The following is a 23,373-nucleotide window of genomic DNA, read 5'->3' on the forward strand; positions in this document are numbered from 1 at the left end:
TACTAACCAGCACCATCATATCATTAGTGATCTAGTTATGATCATTAAAATTAATGGTCCAATCCATTGATTGATGGAAAATATGAATAGACTATATGAAAGTAGTTGAAAGTGTGAGAGGTAGGGCCTTGTGAAGGAAGTATTCACAAGAGTTTGACACTGGAGGATTATTTTGTTTTGGCTCATCTTGTCACCCCTCTGTTTATATCTGCTGTAAAGTGGAGAACCTGAGTTCATATGGGTTGTTCTTAGAATAACCTTTCAAAAATACGTAGGTATAAGATTCCCCAAAAATTTTCTTAAAGTCTTGATCCTATAGCACAGGGCATCTGTTTTCATCTACAAAGGCATATGCTTATATCTGTATTGTTAAGGTGGGTATCTGAATAGTTTTATGTCATCTTGACACAAGCTAAATTCATCTGAGAAAAGAGAACATTATTAAAGTGCATCTGTAAGATCAGGATATAGGCAAGTGTGTTGGTGATTTTCTTAATTAGTGACTGGTGGAAGAGGTGCTCATTGTGGGTGGGGTCATCCCTGGAATGGTGATTTTGGGTTCTATAAGAAAGCAGGTGGATCAAGCCATGAGGATCCCTCCATGATGTCTGCATCAGCTTCTGCCTCCAGGTTCCTGCGTTTGAGTGAGCCCCGTTTGAGTTCCTGTCCTAACTTCCTTCAATGATGGCCAGTGATATGGAAGCATAAGCCAACTATACCCTTTTCTCAGTGAGGTGCTTGTGGACATTGGGTTTCATCACAGGAACAACGACCCTAACTCAGACAGTGAGGCGTCTTAAAAATTGGCTTTTGCTGTTATTTCCAGATGGAATATTTTAAGCCTAGCAATTAGAGGATGCACGATACAACTTAGATAACTGTGAGAATTAACCTTATCCTATGTATCATCTGCATAATCTGCGCACAGGAAATCCCCACTGCCTTTTAGCCAGGGTAATCAAACTTCCCAGGACTCCACTTCTCACCATTAACAAATTACTGCCTTGTCTCTTTTGAGGCCGATGGGCAATTTTAGTGATAAACTTGAATATTTCAAAGCAAAATTGGAATTACTTTGCATATATTTACACACATAAACAAAGCAACATTTGGCAATTTAGGATTTGTCAGGATAAAAGACATTTAACAAATTTATCACTACCTAGTTGTTCCAGAGGCAAATACTAATTTTGATGCAATTAATCTAAGCATTCAAAGAATGAATTAATGAATTTTAAGTAACTTGCTATGGTTTCTTTCTACCTGTGGATTTTTATATCCACTCTTGCCAAAATGTTTTTTTTTTATTTTAATTTTGCTGCCTCTCTTAAATTTGGGGAATTAAAAAAAATACTCAGAGAGTTGCAGACAGATAGAAAAAGGAAAATCTCATTTTTCTAAATGCACACATTGGGAAAAGTAACACTTTGATGGTGATATTTAATTTTTCTAATAATCTACCTGATTATTGCCTGGTATGAAATACTGTAACAGTTTTGTGAATCAGAAGTTGAGAGGTTTTAAAAATAAGCTCTCTTCTCCTTTATAGAACAGTGTGTATTCCAGAACATATGGCAGAAATTAAAGATAAGAGTCTGCTGAGTCAACACAAGTGTAAGGATGGAACACTGGCATGGCATAGCTTTTTTTTTTTTATCAATGATTGAGTGTGTAACAATATTCTTCTGCATGCCTTGTCAGTAAGCGAATAAACACTACCAGAAACACATAGTGATTATTAGAAGAGACTAAGTTATCAAGAAAGGGATCATTTAATTTGTGCTATCTTCAATGCATGGAGAAAATTCAGCAATTTTCAATGATTACTGACTAACTTATCTTTAGGGTTAGCCTACTCACAACAGTGGCCTTTTAACTGGCTTGAAAAAGGCAATAATAGGTCGTTTATTATACTTTCAAAGAATAAACACAGGGCTTCCAATGATAGTCTGTGTGGTTTTGAGGACCTGCTAGGGCAGTGTTCTGAGAGACATTCTTCTCTTTGGGGATCGTGGTGATATGAGGCTTGGACAAACACAGTTGGCACCTCCTGGCTTGAGGTACCCATGCCAGCAGTTTGGTAGATTTTATTTAGAAAGCTGCTCGATTTTTCTTGTTCTCATTTCTGAAACCCATCATTTCAAATTACTCTGAATGAAAATGAAGCAGTAAAAAGTAACAAACCATTATAATCAACTCATGGCTTAAAAGAAATTCTCAAACTCGGAGAATATTAACTGTTAGGATTCTTGAGTCCAGAAAAAGAGAAGCTCGGCTGTCACGAATCATACGTTTTCTTTTCTTTTTTGCCTGTATTTTGTTATATTTCTCTAACTCTTCCCGTTCATGCTGCACAAATGGCAGAACGGTGACAGCCGCTCTGCCTTTCTTGTCATTGGCTACCTTGAGAATGTCAAGTGTAATACAACAGAATGCTGCAGAACGCCTATCATTTTGCTTTGGCTGTTGCTTCCTTGTGGTTAAGTTATGGGCTTTAGCTAGCACATCACATCTGACATGGATGTGAAATACCCACCCTCATATTCACTATAACCATTGTAATATACCTGAAGACACTTGCCTTAATTAATGTAACATCACCATTGCCCGTGGGAGAGTGGCTGAGCATTGACCTCAGCTTACTACGTATAGTCACCTGGAGCTTTCTCATTTACCAGATCTACTTCATAAGTATTTGGTGAAAGCCTGAGAAAATGACCCACATAAATTTGCAAGCTAAGCTGCAAATCTAAGTGGGCTTCATAAAGAGGCATTGTTTTTCTTTTTTTTTTAGTCTTTTTTTATTTTATTATTATTTTTTTTTATCAGTTACATTTTATTAACTCTGTATCCAAGCCTTGTCCCGATCCCTCAGTCCCTCCCTCCCTCCCTCATCTCCACCGTGCCCCTTTCCAAGTCCACTGATAGGGGGGACCTCCTCCCCATTCATCTGATCCTGTTTTATCAGGTATCTTCAGGACTGGCTGCAAAGCCCTCCTCTGTGGCCTAACAGGACTGCTCCTCCCTTCGGGGGTGGGGAGACCAAAGAGCCAGTCATTGAGTTCCTGTTAGAAATAGTCCTTGTTCCCCTCACTTTGGGAAACCAATTGGTTACTGAGCTACCACAGGCTACATCTGAGTGGAGGTTCTAGGTTATATCCATACATGGTCTTTGGTTGAATGTCAGTCTCAGAAAAGACCCTGTGCCCAGATATATTTGGTCCTTGTGGAGCTCCTATCCTTTCCTCAACAGACTAACTCCCCTTCTTTCTTATGATTCCCTGTACTCTGCCAAAGGTTTGGTCATGAGTCTTTGCTTTGAAAACACTGCTAGTTAGAGTCTTTCAGATGCGCTCAGTAGACTCCTGTCATACGTTCAATGCACATCCCATCTGTCTTTCTAAACGAGGATTGATCATCTTACCCCATGTCCGCAACAGTAATAAAAACTGCATGGTATTGGCATAGAAACAGAAAGGAGGATCAATGGAACCACATAGAAAACCCAGAAATAAATCCACACACCTATGAATACTCGATATTTGACAAAGAAGCCAAATCCATTCAATGGAAAAAAGACAGCATCTTCAACAAATGGTGCTGGACCAACTGGATGTCTACATGCAGAAAAATGAAAATAGATCCATATTTATCACCCTGCACAAAACTAAAGTCAAAGTGGATCAAGGACCTCAACATAAAACCAGATACCCTAAATCAATTGGAAAAAAAAAAAGTGGGGAACAGCATAGAACTCATTGGCACAGGAGACAACTTCCTGAACAGAACACCAACAGCACAGGCTCTAAGAGCAACAATCAATAAATGGGACCTCATGAAACTGAAAAGTTTCTGTAAAGCAAAGGATAGCGTCATCAAAACAAAATGACTGCCTACAGATTGGGAAAGAATCTTCACTAACCCTTTATCTGACAGAGGACTAATATCCAGTATATACAAAGAACTAAAGAAGCTGAAAAGCAGCAAACCAAGTAATCCACTTAAAAAATGGGAAACAGAGCTAAACAGAGAATTCTCAACAGAGGAATATCGAATGGCAGAAAAACACTTAAAGAAATGCTCATCCTCATTAGCCATCAGGGAAATGCAAATCAAAACGACCCTGAGATATCACCTTATACCCATCAGAATGGCCAAGATGAAAAACTCAAGCGATAACACATGCTGGAGAGGTTGTGGAGAAAGGGGAACCCTCCTCCACTGCTGGTGGGAATGTAAACTGGTACAACCACTCTGGAAAGCTATCTGGCGCTTTCTAAGACAATTAGGAATAGTGCTTCCTCCAGACCCAGCTATACCACTGCTAGGTATATACCCAAAGTTCGTTCAAGTACACAAAAGGGATACTTGCTCAACCATGTTTATAGCAGCTCTATTTGTAATAGCCAGAACCTGGAAACAACCCAGATGTCCATCAACGGTGGAATGGGTACAGAAATTGTGGTATTTTTACACAATGGAATACTACTCAGCAATCAAAAAGGAGGAAATCATGAAATTTGCAGGCAAATTGTGGGATCTAGAAAAGATCATTCTGAGTGAAATATCCCAGAAGGAGAAAGACAAACACGGGATATACTCACTTATATAGACCTATAAGATATGATAAACATCATGAAATCTATACACCTAAAAAAGAGGCGTTGTTAAAGGAGAATCTACTGTTAATGGGCTTCAAAACAGTGAACTTGGAGTAAGCTTTCATTGTATAATTTTTTTTTCTTAAAAATTTTAGCAGCTGGTTTTAATTTTTGCTACTTCTATCGATAATCTGAGGGAAATTTAACAAATTTCTTTCAAAAAAATGTAGAGTGTACAATGCCTTATCAATAACTCTTGTATTAGTGTTCTATGATAATATACATTAACTTGATAGATGAGAGGACATTAGGATCTTTCAATTCAGCAGTCCATGCACTGAAGACTCCTTAAGTACGTGTTGATGCAATATTGCAGCAATGATCCATGAATTATATGTGATTTGGATCTAGTTTATTACAAGTTTAATGGGAAAAATACAACCGTTCAAATGAAATGTGCCTGACTTTACTCTGGTCAATCCTTCTGTAAGCACATTCCCAGTGTCTTCCAGCAATGACTATTCTTCCCGAGCCATACCTGCTTATTCCTGCTTCTTCACATTCAAACACTCAGTTTATATGGAGTACATTCAAAATCCTTTGAGTGTTACAGAAGAGATCTCTGGAAGAACTGTACAATACTGTCCAAACTATTGTAATTCTTCTGTGAATAACACAAAGTGCTAGTTATATCCTTATTAAGGAAGAGGCATAATAACAATTCAATGGACTTAAAATGACATGACATTAAAATTTTATTTGGGTCATTTTCAGCCCATGATTCATTATAAAACATTCATAAGGTTCTTGTCACAGCAGAGTGAGTGCAAGAAATGTGACGATAGTTTCTGCTTTTCGTATTAGTTTCTTTTTGTTCCATCATTTTTGTTTTAGGCATATTAAATTCTCCATAGTACATCCTGTGCAAGAGGACAGTACTAGCTTCTCAAATATTTATAGAAGCCTTGCTGTCTGCATTCAACTTGACATAAACATTCTTTACTTTCTTGACTACCTAGAGGATGTTGCTGTGAAGAGACATGACATTAGCTTTTGGGACAGAGAAGTTTAGGAGAAAAGGAATGGGGGAATAAAGGGACTTTGAAGGGACAGCTCCTGAGTATAATTAAATAATTTTTTAAAATGAGAGGTGATTTGAAGACAATTGGTAAAGGGGGGAGGCACAAAGAAAAACAAGTGGAGAAATGTAACGAGGCTTTATTTTAAAGCTGAATGTCGGAAAAATAGCTTTGTTTTGTTGTTTTGTTTTTCAAACACCAAAGGGTGAGAAATGAAAACATAGAAGAGCAGAGAAGTCAGGACTTGATGACAGTTGCATCATAAGAAACAGGACTTTGGGGTAGGAAAATGCTATCTATTTCCAACATTGCCAAATTTAAATTATTTTCCACTTTCTTTAGTTCCTGCTTCTTCACACATGCTAATAACAAAATAATCAGCTCCCAGTTTACTGATTAAAAAACAATTGAGCACATTTGTTTCTTCTCTTAATCCCTTTACCAATTGTCTTCAAATCACCTCTCATTTTAAAAAATTATTTAATTATACTTTGCTTTTTTTTTTTTTTTTGACTTTGCCCAAGTTGCAACAATCAGGGAATTTCTGTGAATGTTTGTTCACATGTTAGATGTAAGAGAGTTCCACTGAGCTCCACGCACCTGTGGCTGTGAGTGATAGTTCTTCTGTGCAGCTGGTGGGACAGGCTGGCCTTGCCTGCTGAGTGCTGAATTGTGTGGACAGCATTTAAAAAGGCCTGGAATGTGTTCATGAACAGGTGGGACTAGATTCAGGTTAGGCAAGTGTAGGAATTGGTACTACTGGGACTTGGCACTCAAGCTATTGTCAGCAGGGACACCGAAATCCCGCAGATCAGGCAGGACTGAAGAAAAAAAATTGTGGAATTAATGTCTAAAAGATTGAACCAATAAAAAAAAATCTTCTTCTGAATGCAGGCACTGTGTGGTGTGCTTTTGCATACATTTTCTGAATTATTTTTTTTCACAATAACCTGTGCAGTATAACGTGAGTGTCTTGGGTATAAAATTGTCAATTTATGTAGCTTTAGTAACTGAAGCTTCAAAATTCAGCAGCTCTGTGAGACAAAGTCTGAGCAGAGATGACAAAAGAGATCACAAGAAGACCCAGGGGAATCTCAATAGTGATGATGACAGTAAGAGTAAATCATTAATAAAGCTAGCAGAACAGTGATACAGAAAGACAATACCACATATGTAAAAAACACATCCTCATTGCTTTCACTAAACCTTTTAAAACACGAGGCAGCCTCCTCCTAAGAATCTAAATACATGGACAAGTTAATGCAGCTTAACTTCTTACATATTGCTGGCTGACTAACAAAGTCTGAATTTCTCTGGCTTACATAAACTTTAGATGCATTTCTAATCTTTTCTAGAGCTTTTATTTCAGAAAGGTTGTAATTCAACCTCTTGCTCTGTCCTCTGAAATGTAAATCTTCTAGTCTCTGGCAAGCTACATAACCGAAGAAAACTTTTCTTTTCTTAAAAAAGACTTATGTTTTTATTTTATTATTTTTAAATAATTTTTATTTAAAACAAATTTTAAAGTTATTTATTTATTTTAATACAAAGGCAATGTTTATACAGTGTATAAAAGATTATCCCAACATCTTCCCCTTTTTGTTTAGTAAAAAGCTTTTTCTCTAGCATAAAAAAACTATATACTATAAGAACAACTATGAGAGCTACCAAGTAATAATTATATTCATAGTGTTCAGCCCATATGTATATGGCAACCTTGGACAAAGTACTTACTATGTATCCCATTTTGCCTAGTTCAAGGTTCTGTAACTAAATCACATGTACCCCTGAAATTTAACAAGCCCCAGTCTCCCATTCCCTGTGGAAGGGAGGATAGGAGAATAACTCCAAGTGATTTCCCTAGTAAGGGGTACAGGCACTGTCTCTGACATGAACTCAGTGACCAGTTCTTTCATCACCTCTCCCTGGGGGCTGCAGCCTTGCCAGGCCACAGAGGAAGATGATGCAGCCAGCCTTGATGAGACCTGATAGGCTAGATTCAGATAAAAGCGGAGGAGGACCTCCCTTATCAGGGGCGTAGGGAAAGGGCATAGGGGGAGAAGAGGGACAGTGGGTGGGACTGAGAGGAGATGAGAGAGGGGGCTGCAGAGGGGCTACAAAGTGAATAAATTGTAATAAATAATAAATAAATTAATTAATTTAATTAAATTTAAAAATAAAAAACCCTCATCCCAGCTAGCAAGATCATTTACTTTAGTTTCAATGGAGCTGAGTTCAGCTTGTTTTTGTTCAGCAACAATCTTTTTTTAAATTTATTTTTTATTTACTACTATTTATTCACATTGTATTCCAACTGTAGCTCCCTCCTTCTTCTCCTCCTATGCCCCTTCCCCAGTCCACTGATAGGGGAGGTCCTCCCCTTCCTTAGAATCCTAGACTATCAGGTCTCATCAGGACTGGGTGCATTGTCTTCCTCTATACCCTGGTAAGGCTGCCCTTCTCAGCATCAGGGAGAGGTGATCAAAGAGCCAGCCACAGAGCTCACATCAGGGACAGCCTCTGTTCCCCTTACTGGTGAACATACTTGGAGACTGAGCTGCCATGACTAGAGTCTTAAACCAAGTATTCCTTACCTGTCTAATTCCAGTAAAGGCAGATTTGTTTGGCATTGCTAGCTCTGAGTATTCATTTGTAAGACTGCATACAAAGCATTCTTCATGCATTCAAAACAAACAAAACAAAACAAAACATAAAGATCATTAATCTGCATTAATTTGAAGGCGATTTTCTTTAGAGGTAAAGAGATGCTCTAAATAATCTTTGAGGCAGTAAATCTTTTGTTATTCAATATTTGTTATATGTTATTTTAACAGGTTAAAACTCAAAGAATAGAAAGTGTCATTTCTGTTCACACACATACACACAAACACACACACTATAAACAAGTACAGGACTTCATACTAAAATAATACAGCCTCTGAAAGACTCTACTGATCAAGGTACTGACTCAGAGGCTGAGACTCATAGCTAAACTTTGGGCAGAGTACAGGGAATCTTATGAAAGAAGGAGATAGAAAGACCTGGAGAGGACAGGAGCTCCAAAAGGGAAACCAATGGAGCCATAAAAACTGAGCCCTGGGGGCCCTGAAGAGAATGATACCCCAACCAAGGACAATGCATTGAGAGGACCTAAAATCCTGGCTCAGATGTAGCCCATTGGCTCAGTCTCCAATTGGGGTCTCTAGTAAGGGGAGCAAGGAAATCAGTGGCAATGCTCTCTGATCACCTACCCGTGGGGGATGCAGCCTTACCAGGCCACAGAGGAAGACAATGCAGACAGTCCTGATGAGACCTGATAGGCTAGCAATGAGAAGGGGAGGAGGACCTCCTCTATCAGTGGTCTACAGAAAGGGTATAGGGGGAAAAGAGGGAGGGGGGAGGGATTGGGAGGAGATGAGGGAAGGGGCCACAACTGGGATACAAATTGAATAAATTGTAATAAATGATAATAATAAAAAATAATAATTCCAGTGGCCCACAGGCTTCCTTAAGATGGTGGAGAATGAGATTTAGTTTCTGCAATTGGCTCAGCTCCGCTGGGTTCACTGGCTGTGCTGGGCTCTTTATTTCTGATCCAGGTGGGCTAGGCTTCTGGGGAGCAGGCAGAAAGATCTCTGAGTCTAGAGCTGCTCAAGTGCCCACAGGGCTCCATGGGAAGGAGAACAATGGAACTTGGGTCCTCTGTCTTGTTCAGTTTTTCTGGGTCCTTTGTCTGTGCTGAGCTTGCTGTTTCTAGCCCAGGTGAGCCAGGAAGCTGGGGCACAGGCAGAAAGTTCTCTGAACTTAGGGCCGTTGCAGTGTCCCACTGTTTATAATAAATATAAATAATAATTATAAATAATGCATGCATTTATATATTTTGTGATTTCTTTCTTAGATGTTTGATGCAAAGTTGTTAGAAAATTTTCAGTTTGTTTCTGTGAAAGGTCTAACATTTGTTTTATGTCTCCCAAATTGTAAGTTACCCTTTCTAGAAAAATAAAGTATGAAACACATCCTTAAGAATAGGAATATTTAAAGTTGACATTTTCATGACCTTTGGGGATAGTCAAAGTAAAATTGCACTCTTAGATTTTTCTGGGCTCTATAGAGGGCAGACATTCAGTCTGGCGTGTGAACTCCTGCCTTATGGAAAGCACCAATATCAGTCCTGCAAGGTTTCTGGGCCCAGATCCTCTCCACAGCCTTTTCACTGCCTTTTATCTCCGTAGTTTTAAGCTACCTCTCTGTTTAGAACGTTTGGTAATGCTCTTGTTTTTTCTATGCTTTACTTTATTGAGAATTTTCATTTGCTTATCAGATTTGGAAGGGGATGAAAGTGAGGTACACTTCTCCTTCGCAGCTGACCATGTCCCAGATGAAGCACATGCCAGATCAAAGTGCTAAGAGTGGATTTCCTGAAGAACAAAAGTTCGAAGTGGCACTTTAGAGAGACCATTACAGAAAAAAAAGCACAAAGAAAAACGGACACTATTTGTTATTTTACCAGTTACCAACTTCCTACCTTTCACCTCCAAATTCTCCCTTCAGCGCAAGCTCTGTAACACTCTCCCCCCTCCGCCCGCCCGGTTTCCCATATTTCTGAGCCTCCAACAGAAGGCGCTGTAGGCATGTTGTCAATGCCAGGAGCCCTCTTGCAGTCTTGGCTTGCTGAAAACAAACTGGGACACTACCCAGCATGGCTTTGCCTCAACTGTAGATCTGGAGGGCACAAACCACAGAGGGCTTGGGCTCTCAGCCTCTTCTTAAAACAGCTTTCTGATGAAAGTCATTGGGCAGGAAAAACAGTGACCTACTTACTAAGCTCTGGGGCTATAAATCCAGATGCCCACTACCATTTTCCTTCTGACACAGCAGCTTCTCCCACTGCTACTGTTCCTTCCACAAACCCATTCTGGACCTGAAGGACTCTCATGCTAAGGCACAGCCAGCCATGTCATGGCTGACACAACTCTTCCCCACCCACACCATGCCACTATTCCTTCATGCAATGATACCTATAGACTGGGACATGCTGACCATGCGCTCCAGTTATCCTGGAGGAACCAAGAGAAGTTTCTACCCTTCATTCTCCAACAGCCTCTGAAGGCCAGCCTCAGAGAAAGAGAGAGACAACCTTTCTCTCTAGGAATGTTTTCTTTCCTAAGGTACCTTCTTTCAGGCCTTGAATGCCACGCAGAGCTTTTGTAGTGTTTTAATCATTTTTCTACCATTTGATGCTTGATTCCATTAAACTTTTGTAGTACCCACTGTGTCAGTACTACAGACTCAGGCAGTGTCCCTCATCAGGAGACACAACACAAAGCATTTGAATGTGTGTGTGTGTGTGTGTGTGTGTGTGTGTGTGCGTAGATAAACACATAGCACATTTGGTGAGCATGCAGCACACCTGGAGTCTCCATTCATTGATGGTGAGAGTCTGAAACATTAGTCTTCCAGTTTCTCAGGGAATTGAAGAGATGCCTATTCTTTATCTCACCACATCTACTCCAAGAGAATCCAAAACATTCACACAGTAAAGATGGTATAGGAATGTTTCTGGAACATCAATAGTCCAAAGGTGTGAACAAATTACCAACATAAACGTGGAAAAAACTGACTATACCGTAATGACTAATGGTATACTATTCCTGATAAAGAGAAAAAGAACGCATTTACCTAACAAAAGAATGAATTTTAAAAATGTGCTGAGGGAAAGAAGCCTTAAACAAAATGTTCAAATTACTTAACCATCTGCATTCCTAAATGTTGGTGTAGGAAATCAGAGCAAGTGATTGTCTTTGGAAATGACAAAGATGACCAGAAAGGCAACCTAAGAGGATGACTTCCTTGGACTGTTGCTAATGTACGTGCACACACGTGTGCATGTACACACACACACCACTTTTAGTGCATATATGTGCTAAAGTGTGTTAGAAGTGTGCTAACACCTGTAGCCTGTTTGGAAGTGCAGTAAGTATAAGCTGATGCATACATAAAAGAACAGCCAGGTGAAGAGCTCTATGATGAAGGCGATATGGAAAATGTTGATGAAGGAACTTTGAGAGGTATACACTAACTTATTTGATTTTGTTATCTTTTTGAAATTTTTCATTAAAAGTAATTGGAAAAATTAAGAGAGGTGAGAAAAATCACCTTGTTACTTATTTATCACTCCTCATCTTTCTTGGTCTGACAGGATATTGAGGTTCAGAGATTGTACGGATTTTGATGGTTCAGGATCTACATTGTGCTCATGTTCCTTAGGCAAAGCACGGGTGTTTTTCTAGTGCTGAGGGCTTGGAAAATGTGACTGGTCTGGATTTACTATTATAGCATTTTTCTTTTCTTGCAGTTTTTCATGGTCTGTGTGATGGCTTGGAGAGTATGTGATCAGGGCATATTTGTGTTTCTGCGGTTATAAATTTATACTCTTGAAAAGGACTTCGCTGGCCATAAACAATGGGACCTAGAACTAATTTGCAAATATTTGGCTCATTTTGTCATCAGTTTGCATCTTATTTAAGTTGTACATCTATTTTATATCCTTCCTCTAATAGATGAGAAAATTAAGTGATGCTAGTGTCTGTTATTTAAATACTAAAACAGTATTTGAAACATCCAGGTAAGGCCCAGACCATCAACAAATAATTATTGATTACTTTATTAAAAGTAACTAGAAATAAGATTATATACTAACACTTTGACACAACTATTCAAACGTTAATGTAAAAATACAGATTGTAAGATTTTTCCAAATAGGTTTTGTATTTAGGCATTGATTTTGTTTTTATAGGCTACTGAAGCCATCTAAGGTTATAAAGTCCTTCTACACACCTTGAATGTCTCTTCTCCATGATTTCAATAGAGGGTCATGACAGGGTGAAACCAACTGAATAATACGGACAAGTCAAGCGCGGCTAGATATCAGAAGAGATTCTATGTCATAAACGGACATTGAAGAAAGAGAAGTATTGGAAAATTAATAACTCCAGAGTAATGTTATTCACTTAAATATGTTTATTTTTCAAAATTACAAGGGAAATGCTTAAAATAAGTGAAACAATGGGAACACTATATGTAGTGAAAAATGGGACATACTATATATGCATTATATGCATTATATATATATATATATATATGTTTATACAAATGTGATTCTCTGCAACAACAATCCAAATCACAGGAATATTTTCTACCATCCATATAAACTATTCAGGGTCACTCATCAGATTAAAGAATCTATTTATCAATATATAACAACTAAATATCTATATATTTATTTGAAAACAAATTAACCACGTAGTTGCTGATAAAACTGTAACTTAAAGACTCAACAACTATCGAAAGCACAAATCAGAAAAACATTTTAATGCTTTCTAGGACCCAGCATGTTGTTTTTGCAAGCAACAAGAATTCTGAAGGCTGAGCTCAGCAATCTCTGGGAGAGTATCCCAGATGCAATCAGTTCTGTACTGAGATTGGCAGACATTGTTGGTGAGATTAAGGAGGCTGACTCTAAGGTGGCAGGAAATGACCAGCAGAGAAGGCAATCCGTGGAAATGTCCAAACATATAGAAGTGATGAAAATATGCTGAAATGACAGAGATACGGGGGTTCCAAAAAGTGAGAGGAGGAATGCTGGGGAAAATAAATCTTCAACATTTTTAATTACATGAAATCAAGATAGTCTGTTTTTTAGAAACTCAAGCCCATTCTCTCCATGTGTATCTTTTTTAAAACTTAACATCAATGAAAGAAAAATATTGATCAAGACCAAAACCACACTGCCTGCAAAACATTACAGATTTTACTCTTCAGATTCCATGATAGAGAAGTAGATAACATTAGTAGAAAATGTGGGCATCCCATAATATTTATAAGATTTATTTCTAGTTTCAAATTGACAAAAATTCTAGCCTATATAATAGATAGGTACACATTCTATGTCTTGAACATAAAATTTAGATGACCTTAGGTCAAAGACATTTATCTTTTTATCATGTGGGTCACTGCATCATTATCCCTAGGAGTCACACAATTGTCCTAACTTCCCTATTTCACAATTTTCTGAATATGTCACACATATACTTGTTTTTTAGATATGATTTAATCATATGTATAGCAGGTTATTCTCAAAACATACATCTTCGCTTAAAACCTTATATGAATGTTTATGTAAATGTACCGTGTAGAGTATTACAGTTTTATTTATTTTTTTTTGCTAAATAAATCTGTATTAATTGTTTCAAATCATTTTCTATCATTCTGTAAATTCTTTTTTTTTTTTTTCAATGTAGTTTATTCAGGAACATTGAACAATCCTCGGACCCCGGGGAAAGCCAGCCCCCACAGCTTAAATAGCCTCTGGGTAGCCAACCCAGGCGTGCCACGGGGGCAATGCAGATAGGTCCACATACATGGAAGCAAGCCAGATCCTCGGCCTTAGCCAAATGTGGAGTTGTTCGTGACAGAGAGCACTCACCATCAGGAAGGTGGAAGGCGGAAACCAGCTCCATCTTTAAGGCATAGCATTCCGCAGCTCTCTACAGTTCCCCCTTTTTGTTTTAGACGCATCAGGCAAGAGTAGAGGTCTGATCTCTGATATTAGAAATAAATTGGGACTTTGTACAGATGTTCATTTAGGTGTCATCCACCCAAAGAGCATCAGACCGTCCGATACCTTTTTCTCAGAGGCGGGACCTGGGGCATCAACCCGCATGCAATCAGACATGCTCTTCTCTGGGTCCAAAGCGGCTGACCCTGAGTGCAGTGCTTAGCCTCGCATCCTGAGCGTATCATTTTAGCTTTTTATGGTATCCAACCATGCTTGGGGAGAATGTCCTGCTTCAATGGCTGTAAAGGCCTGAACGATCATGGTTGCATCACACTGTTGTGAGACTCTAATCTTGCATATATACCACAGGCAAACCAAGGAGACCAACACCAGAAGGCCTGCTAACGCTCCCATGCCCGCCCATTCCTTCAGATGATTCATGGCTGCAGCAATCCATGATGATAATCCTGTGGCTAGTCCTGCGTCCACTCTGGTAGAATTTACTGTGACAATGGCCACTCTCAGCTGCTCCATCGTAGTATCGAATTCTCCAGTCCAATTACCTAAAATATAGCTCGACAATTGTTTAGACAGATTTGCAGCACAGGAAAAATTCTCATGTTGTATGCTAGTGACACAAAGTCCAGCATACTTTCATTGACAGCCAGGTTGAGCGATTTGCCATAGGGTATCAATTTGCTCCTGCACGAGGTCAATCCTCTGATTGAACACCATCAAGCTTCCTTTTAGTTGAGCATTAATTCCTTTATGTACAACTAAGGCATGAGCTACATTGGCTAAATGATTATTCAGGGTCTGAGCAGTCTGCCCAGTATGACTCATGGCTAATGCCCTGGTGGTAGCTCCAACAGCCGTCAATGAGATGGTAGTAACAATGGTGGCTGTAGTTCCAAGATCCCTTTTCTGTCTGAAGAGAGTCATAGCGTGAGGGGCATCAATGGGCATAGGCACCCAGTGAGGCATGCGAGTAACCAGGGCATACCTAACTTTACTAGCATTCCAGCATTGGGCAAAAAAGCAAGTATCATTACCACAATTACTTGGCTCTATCTGGCTAATAATGAATAAAAATGGGGGATATAGACAAACAGGTGTGGGCTTATAGGAAATATTATGAGAAGCCTTAACCCCTCGTTGGAACATCCTGCGTCAGTTCTAGAACTAGCAGTGGTGGTGTCCGAGGTCTGAGTAGGTTCAGGAGACCATTGCCCCCAGGGGCGAGACGTGCTCCATGCCAATTGACTAACTCCATGTTTTCCTCCAATTTTGAAAGTCATTTAAGGTTCTTAAATTATTTTTCCCTTTTTTCTTAAATTTTTCATCAATTACACTTTATTCATTCTGCATCCCCCCATAAGCCCCTCCCTCCTCCCATCCCAATCCCACCCTCCCTCCTCCCTCTGCTTGCATGCCACTCCCCAAGTCCACTAATAGGAGAGGTTCTCCGCTCCTTTCTGATCTTAGTCTGTCAGTTCACATCAAAAGTGGCTGCATTGTCCTCTACTGTGGCCTGGTAAGGCTGCTCCCCCCCCCCCCCAGAGGGAGGTGATCAAAGAGCAGGCCAATCAGATTATGTCAGAGGTAGTCCCTCTTCACATTACTATGTAACCCAATTGGACTCTGAACTGCCCTGGGCTACATCTGTGCAGGGGTTCTAGGTTATCTCCATGAATAGTCCTTGGTTGGAGTATGAGTCTCTGGGAAGTTCCCTATGTTCAAATTTTCTTGTTCTGTTGCTCTCCTTGTGGAGACCCTGTCCTCTCCAGCTCTTACTATTTCCCAGTTCTTACCTAAAATTTCGTTCACTCTGCCCAACAGTTGCCCATCAGAATCAGCATCTGTTTTGATAGTCTGAAGGGCAGAGGCTTTCAGAGGCCCTCTGTGGTAGGTTCCTAGGTTGTTTCCTGTTTTCTTCTTCTTCTGATGTCCATCCTCTTTGCCTTTCTGGATGGGGATTGGACGTTTTAGTTAGGGTCCTCTCTCTTGCTTAGTTTCTTTAGATGCACAGGTTTTAGTGGGTTTGTCCTATGTTGTATGTCTATATGAATGAGTATATACCATGTGTGTCTTTTTGCTTCTGAGACAACTCACTCAGGATGATCCTTTCCAGATCCCACCATTTACCTGCAAATTTCATGATTTCCTTATTTTTCATTGCTGAGTAATATTCCATTGTGTAGATGTACCACAATTTCTGCATCCATTCTTCAGTTGAGGGGCATCTGGGTTCTTTCCAGCTTCTGGCTATTACAAATAAAGCTGCTACAAACATGGTTGAGCAAATGTCCTTTTTGTGTACTTGAGCCTCTTTTGGATATATGCCCAGTAGTGGTATGGCTGGATCTTGAGGAAGTGCTATTCCTAGTTGTCTGAGAAAGCGCCAGATTGATTTCCAGAGTGGTTGTACAAGTTTACATTCCCACCAGCAGTGGAGAAGGGTTCCTCTTTCTCCACAACCTCTCCAGCATGTGTTGTCACTTGAGTTTTTGATCTTGGCCATTCTCATGGGTGTAAGGTGAAATCTCAGGGTTGTTTTGATTTGCATTTCCCTAATGGCTAATGAGGTTGAGCATTTCTTTAAGTGCTTCTCTGCCATTCGGTATTCCTCTACAGAGAATTCTCTGTTTAGCTCTGTTCCCCATTTTTTAAGTGGATTACTTGGATTACTGCTTTTCAGCTTCTTTAGTTCTTTATATATACTGGATATGATTCCTCTGTCAGATAAAGGGTTGGTGAAGATTCTTTCCCAATCTGTAGGTGGTCGCTTTGTTTTGATGACGGTGTCCTTTGCTTTACAGAAGCTTTTCAGTTTCATGAGGTCCCATTTATTGGTTGTTGTTCTTAGAGCCTGTGCTGTTGGTGTTCTGTTCAGGAAGTTTCCCCCTGTACCAATGAGTTCTAGGGTATTTCCCACTTTTTTTTCAAGCCGATTTAATGTGTCTGGTTTTATGTTGAGGTCTTTGATCCACTTGGACTTCAGTTTTGTGCAGGGTGACAAGTATGGATCTATTTTCATTTTTCTACATGTAGACATCCAGTTAGACCAGCACCATTTGTTGAAGATGCTATCTTTTTTCCATTGTATGGTTTTGGCGTCTTTGTCAAAGATCAGGTGTCCATAAGTGTGTGGATTTATTTCTGGGTCCTCTGTTCGGTTCCATTGATCCACCATTCTGTTTCTATGCCAGTACCATGCAGTTTTTAAAACTGTTGCTCTATAGTACAACTTAAGATCAGGGATGGAGATACCTCCAGAAGATCTTTTATTGTAGAGGATTGTTTTAGCAATTCTGGGTTTCTTGTTATTCCATATGAAGTTGAGAATTTTCCTTTCCAGGTCTGTAAAGAATTGTGTTGGTAATTTGATGGGCATTGCATTGAATCTGTAGATTGCTTTTGGTAAGATGGCCATTTTTACTATGTTAATCCTACCAAGCCATGAGCATGGGAGATCTTTCCATCTTCTCATATCTTCTTCTAATTCTTTCTTCAGAGATTTGAAATTTTTTTCATACAAGTCTTTGACTTCCTTGGTTAGGGTTACTCCGAGGTACCTTATATCATTTGTGGCTATTGTGAAGGGTGTTGTTTCCTTAATTTCTTTCTCAGCCCTTTTGTCTTTTGTATACAGGAGGGCTACTGATTTTTTTGAGTTAATTTTGTATCCTGCCACTTTGCTGAAGGTGTTTATCAGCTGTAGGAGTTCCCTGGTAGAGTTTTTGGGGTCACTCACGTATACTATCATATCATCTGCAAATAGTGATAATTTGACTTCTTCCTTTCCAATTTGTATCCCCTTGATCTCCTTCAACTGTCTTATTGCTCTAGCAAGGACTTCCAACCCTATGTTGAAGAGATATGGAGAGAGTGGGCAGCCTTGTCTTGTCCCTGATTTCAGTGGGATTGCTTTAAGTTTCTCTCCATTCAGTTTGATGTTGGTTATAGGCTTGCTGTATATCGCCTTTACTATGTTTAGATATGTGCCTTGTATCCCTGATCTCTCCAATACTTTGAACATGAATGGATGTTGGATTTTGTCAAAGGCTTTTTCAGCATCTAGGGAGATTATCATGTGGTTTTTTTCTTTCAGTTTGTTAATATGGTGGATCACATTGATGGATTTCCGTATATTGAACCACCCCTGCATACCTGGGATGAAGCCTACTTGGTCATAGTGGATAATATCTTTGATGTGTTCTTGGATTCGGTTTGCAAGTATTTTATTAAGTATTTTTGCATCAATGTTCATAAGGGAGATTGGCCGGAAATTCTCTTTCTTTGTTGAGTCTTTGTGAGGTTTAGGTACCAAGGTGACTGTGGCTTCATAGAATGAATTTGGTAATATTCCTTCTGTTTCTATTTTGTGGAATAGTTTGAAGAGAATTGGTGTTAGCTCTTCTTTGAAGGTCTGGTAGAATTCTGCGCTGAAGCCATCTGGTCCTGGGCTTTTTTTGGATGGGAGACTTTTGATGACCGCTTCTATTTCTTTGGGGGATATAGGTCTATTTAGTTGATTTACCTGGTCCTGGTTCAGCTTTGGTAAGTCAAATCGATCAAGAAAATTGTCCATTTCATTTAGATTTTCAAATTTTGTGGCATATAGACTTTTGAAGTAAGTCCTAATGATTGTTTGGATTTCCTCAGTGTCTGTAGTTATATCCCCCTTTTCATTTCTGATTTTGTTGATTTGGGTGGTGTCTCTCTGCCTTTTAGTTAGCCTGGCTAAGGGTTTGTCGATCTTGTTGATTTTCTCAAAGAACCAGCTCTTGGTTTCATTGATTCTTTGAATTGTTTTATTTGTTTCCAATTGATTGATTTCAGCCCTGAGTTTGATTATTTCCAGCCGTCTACTCCTTCTTGGTGTGTCTGCTTCTTCTTTTTCTAGGGTTTTTAAGTGAGCCATTAGGGTGCTTGAATGAGCTGTCTCGAATTTCTTTTTGAAGGCACTTAGTGCTATGAACTTTCCTCTTAGCACTGCTTTCATTGTGTCCCACAAGTTCGGGTATGTTGTGTCTTCATTTTCATTGATTTCTAGAAAGACTTTAATTTCTTTCTTTATTTCTTCCCTGACCCAGCTGTCATTTAGTAACAAGTTGTTCAGTTTCCATGTGTGTGTAGGCTTTTTGTTATTTCTGTTATTGTTGAGGTCCAGCTTTATTCCATGGTGATCAGACAAGATACATGGGATTATTTCAATCTTCTTGTATTTGTTGAGGCTTGCTTTGTGACCCACTATGTGGTCTATTTTGGAGAAGGTTCCATGAGGTGCTGAGAAGAAGGTAAATTCTTTTGTGTTTGGGTGTAAAGTTCTGTAAATGTCTGTTAGGTCCATTTGATTCATGACCTCTGTCAGAGACATTGTTTCTTTGTTTAATTTCTGTTTGGTTGACCTGTCCTTTGTTGAGAGTGGGGTGTTGAAGTCTCCCACTATTAATGTGTGTGGATCTATATGTGCTTTAAATTTTATCAATGTTTCTTTCACAAATGTGGGTGCCCTTGTATTTGGGGCATATATGTTCAGGATTGTGATGTCTTCCTGGTGGAATTTTCCCTTGATGAGTATGAAGTGTCCTTCCCCATCTCTTTTGATTAATTTTGGTTGAAAGTCTATTTTATCAGATATTAGAATGGCTACTCCTGCTTGCTTCTTGGGTCCGTTTGCTTGGAAAGTCGTCTTCCAACCCTTTACCCTCAGGTAATGTCTATCTTTGTGTCTTAGGTGTGTTTCTTGTATGCAACAGATTGCTGGGTTTTGTTTATGTATCCATTCTGTTAATCTGTGTCTTTTTTTTGGAGAGTTGAGTCCATTGATGTTGAGAGAGATTAATGACCAGTGGCTGTTAGATCTCTTGATTTTGATGTTGGCTGTGGTCATCAGGTTGTGTGCTTGGTTGCTTTTTGTTTTACTGAAGTGAGGTTATTTATTTCCTGTGTTTTCTTGAATGTAGCTAGCTTTCTTGGGTTGTATTTTCCCTTCCAGTGTCTTCTGTAATGCTGGATTTGTTTGTAGGTATTGTTGAAATTTGTTTTTGTCATTGAATATCTTGTTTTCTCCATTTATGAGAACTGAGAGTTTTGCTGGGTATAGTAGCCTGGGCTGATATCTGTGTTCTCTTAGGGTCTGCATGATATCTGTCCAGGCCCTTCTGGCTTTCATAGTCTCTGTTGAAAAGTCAGTTGTGATTCTAATGGGTTTGCCATTATATGTTACTTGGCCTTTTTCCCTTGCAGCTTTTAGTATTTTTTCTTTGTTCTGTATACTTATTGTTTTGATTATTATGTGGCGGGAGGATTTTCTTTTCTGGTCAAATTTGCTGGGTGTTCTGTAGGCCTCATGTATTCTAATTGGCCTCTCCTTTAGCTTGGGGAAATTTTCTTCAATGATTTTGTTGTGAATATTTTCTGGGCCTTGGAGAAGGGAGTCTTCTTTTTCCTCTATACCTATTATTCTTAGGTTTTGTCTTTTCATATTGTCTTGCATTTCTTGGACGGTCTTTGTCAGGAATTTTTCAGATTTAACATTTTCTTTGACAGATACATCGATTTCTTCCATTGTATCTTCTACACCTGAGATTCTTTCTTCCATCTCTTGTAGTCTGTTGGTTATGCTTACCTCTGTAGTTCCTGTTTTCTTCCCTAGATTCTTCCTTTCCATTATTTCTTCCATTTGTGTTTTCTTTAATTTTTCCAATTCTATCTTCAGGTCTTGAGTTGTTTTGTTTACTTCCTTCACCTGTCTGATTGTACTTTCCTGTTTTTCTTTTAGTTCCTTCAACTCTGTTTCTTTCATTTCATTCAGTGTTTTAAGCATTTCCTTTCTAAAGGCCATAAACTGTTTGGCTGCAGCTTCCTCTATTTCTTTACGGATGGCAATATTCTGTTTGGGTTTATCTTCCTCTATGTCTTTACGAATCTTATTTGTTTCCTCTGTTATCATCCTCATGAGCATACTTGTTAGGTCATCTTCTTGGATTTCAGTTATGGTGGGGTGTCCAGGGCTACTTGCCCCTGGGTAACTGGGTTCTGGAGATGCCATATTGCTCTGTCTTTTGTTGCTTGAGCTTTTACGCTGGCCTCTACCCATTGTGTTATCTTAGGAGTTTGGGGTTATTTTCTGGTGGTTCCTGGGGATCCTGTGGTGGAGAGAATCCCCTTTGCAGAAAGCTGGATTTTCCTGAAGGATGTCTTCTCAGCTTTTTGGGTATAGTCCCTGGATGGCTGGTGTTTTTTCAGGAGTTGCTCACCTCAAGGATATAGACCTGAGTGGTAACTGTGGTCTTTGTTAGTCGAGAGGGTTCTCCTCTCACCCAGGGAAGTCCTGAGGGCAGCTGCCCTGTTTCTGGGTTACTTGTTGCAAATTTAATGATCAGCTGCTGTGACCCAGTTGGACATCAGGCGCGCCTCAACTGTTTGTGCTTGTGTCTGGAGCACAGCTGAGTGCTGGCGCCTCGGCCCCACTAGACTACTAGACTTTTTCTAGGGAAGGATTGGGTGATTTAGATCAGTACAGTTTCCTTCCTTCCCCGTGGATTCTCTGGAGACACGGACTCCTAGTGTCTTTTTTTGCCCTGGTGCACACTGCTCAGTGTCCGCCAGCTGGCTGGCCACAGAAATTTGCCTGTGCCTGGAGCACAGCTGTGTGAGGGCGGCTCAGTCTCTGCCAGCTGTCTGGTGCGCAGAAACTGCCTGTGTCTGCCTTTGCGGCTTTTGGGGGCCTGAGTGCTTCCCTCAGCTGGGTAATTTTCCGGGGACCTTTTCAGGTTGGGGGTGAGCTGAGTGCTCTGAGATCAGACCAGACGTTTCTATCTCTGGCGGCGAATCAGGCGCGCAGGCAGGCAGGGCTCTGTGCTGGAACCTGGGTCCCCTGCTCTGGCTCTGGGCTGGCTCCTGGGGTGCCCGTGGAACCCGCCCGAGTCTTTTCCAGGGGATGTCTGGGTGACCTAAGGCCGGTCCCAATCGTTTCCTGTACCCTGGGGTTATCTCTCGACTGAAAATTCCAGTCTCTGATAGTGTGGTGCCCAAGGTTCAGTCTGGGACCGTGACCAGAGACACTGGCTTGTGGCTCTGGGCTGGGGCTGGGGCTGGCGGCCGGCAGCCAAGCGTCTGGCGGAACCGGGATCTCTTCCGCGGTTTAGCCGGGTGAGTTAAAAGCTGATTGAATCCCCCACCGTGGGGTATCCTCTCACCTGGGAAACACAATGACTGTGTTTTATGGCCGAGAGTTCTGATTGCTGTTCACTGTGCTGATCCTGCTGTGCTGCTGCTCAGAATGAGAGTCCTCCCGGCGCCGCCATCTTGCCCCTCCTCATTCTGTAAATTCTGTAGTGAAGTTTTATCATTGTTGCAACTGTAATTTTATTGAAAAATATGAGTCAGAATAGTGGGGTTTTGAGGAAAATACTGAACAGGGAAACTTTGCCCCGTAGATCTTCTCCTGTAACTTTTGTGGGACAGTAGGTTGTCGCGTTTTCTCTATCACAGTTCCCCTCCACATGTGCGGCAAGGGAAAACAGACGCTATCCATCACTCATTAATGGCTACACATCAGGTTACCCACTTCGAAGGAATCAATTACGAGACAGGGAACGGTGTTAAGCAGAGTTTTATTTTTAGGCCCTTGCCTGCTCTGTGACATGTTTGCTGGTTAACAGGCTGTAATGGAGGCTATTTAGCCCACGCTGCTTTAGAAAATAGGTTTGGCACTCCATAAATCCCGGGTCTCTCTTGTTTTCACTGTTGAAGCAGGCACCCTTTATTCTGCTCATCTACTTTGAGTCTAATTAATTTACCAAGAAGTATGCATTACTCACCCAAACATGGAGTGGACTTGATTCAACTCTTAACTGCTGTAAGCTAATTGTGCTGTGCTGGATTTAGAGAAGATAATGATGTGCGGTGACAGGTTTAACAAATTTTCGATTACCACATTCAATTACCTTTGGTGCATCCTACTTAATAGGCGGCCAAACACTTAATTTATTTAAGGTTTTGACAAAGGACATGAGCTGAGATGATTCACAGGGAAGACTCCCTGGACAGGTTTTGCCCTCTAGATGTTCTGAAACAATTTCTCCTTATGTTGGAGCATAGGTTGACCCAGAAAGTTCCTGTGTTG

Source organism: Meriones unguiculatus, chromosome 17 (assembly GCF_030254825.1).
Source record: "Meriones unguiculatus strain TT.TT164.6M chromosome 17, Bangor_MerUng_6.1, whole genome shotgun sequence".
Classification (NCBI taxonomy): domain Eukaryota; kingdom Metazoa; phylum Chordata; class Mammalia; order Rodentia; family Muridae; genus Meriones; species Meriones unguiculatus.